This window comes from Morus notabilis, unplaced genomic scaffold (genome assembly GCF_000414095.1).
Source record: "Morus notabilis unplaced genomic scaffold, ASM41409v2 Scaffold1214, whole genome shotgun sequence".
Taxonomy (NCBI): domain Eukaryota; kingdom Viridiplantae; phylum Streptophyta; class Magnoliopsida; order Rosales; family Moraceae; genus Morus; species Morus notabilis.
Window position 1 is genome coordinate 24,732 of NW_010363909.1, and position 1,600 is coordinate 26,331.

Sequence of the window (1,600 nt, forward strand, 5' to 3'; positions counted from 1 at the left end):
ATGCCACCCCGTGTGCGCGGGCCAGTGCCCCCCCAACCCCTACCGTGCACTAGTGCCCCCCAATTTTACCCGATTTTACAATGAAACACGCGTTTTGCCATATTCGGGACTGGTTCGAAGTTTTGCAAAAAAAAAAAGTTATTGTCTAAAAATTTGGACAGCATTTCCCCATAAATATAAGCTTCCCCAAAACCAAAGTAACCTGTACAATGTAATAAGAATAAATGCATTGCAACGCCAATAATAAAAACATTGCCACACCAATAATGTTGTGTATACATTTTACAACAAGCAAAAGAACCAACATTTCATATACTACTACTCACGGGCCTCTTAAGCTTGTACTCGCTCTAAATTCCGACCGCAAGTTTCAACCGGTGAGTTTCTACTTGTTCTTCAGCGAGGTCTTCTAACGGGATTCTGCAGATAAGGTATTCGATAAATTTGTATGTGTAAAGTCCGCAGTCACCTGATCTAAGGTTGTGGACCAACCACTTGGGACGAACGATTGGCCACTCACAATCAAGTTTATTGCCCAGATGGTTAAATAAACTTGTGTACTTCAAGAACTCGGGCATCATGATAGAGATTGACTCCACGTGTTTTCACATCTATTGATCTATGTACATCATAATAGCTGAGTCAAACATCTTTATGTTGAATTCAGATAAATCAATATAAAGCGCAACCTAATGCTTCCTCTCAATGTTAATAGGCATAGTGAAGCCCTGCGCGCTATCCCATTTATGGCCAATTATGCGCTTTTTTCCACATACATATTCATCCAGGTCGTTGTCAAATGTATACGTTGCTAAGTTCTTTTTGTTGGTGATGAATCGCCCTCTCAATTTTTGGCAAAATACATCATCTATGACGATAATATCGTTATTGAATTGCCTTTCGGGTGCCCGTGACCTTCTCATAGATAGAAGACCCCGTGCCTCGTCAATTTGCTGTAAGTCATAAAAAATAAATTCAGTATAATGATAATGGTATAAAAAATAAGACTATAAATTTAAAAAATATGCTGTGATTACTTACATCATTGAATAGCCATTCACCTGGCTTCAAGATGATCCGGAAGAAGTCCTTCTTCCAATCTTCAAAATCGCACTCAATCAGCTCAGAGTCTGTACTAGTATCAGCGAACCACTTGTTGAATGCCTCAATAGCATCTTTAAAGGTCCACATCTTCTTCCTCACGTTACGCAGGGGATCCGTGTAAGGCGACTCAAAATACTTGCTGGGCCTTTTAAGTCGCTTTTCATTCTTGGATTCAGACTCTGACTCTGAATGAACATGTTGCTCAAGTTGTTCCTCAGGCTCTGGCTGAACCTGTGGCTCAAGTTCTTCCTCAGGCTCTGGCTGAACTTGTGGCTCAAGTTATTCCTCAGGCTCTGGCTGAACCTGTAGCTCAAGTTCTTCCTCAGGCACTGGCTGTGGCCGTAATTGTTGTTTTGCTAGACATGCGATATTGTCCTTAATTTCTCTAACAGATTGGTCTAGCGAGTCTAACCTCTTGTTGATGGCTTCAAAATGTCTACCATTGTACTCTACTATCTTGTGATAGAGTATGTCAAGTATGTAATCAATAGACATA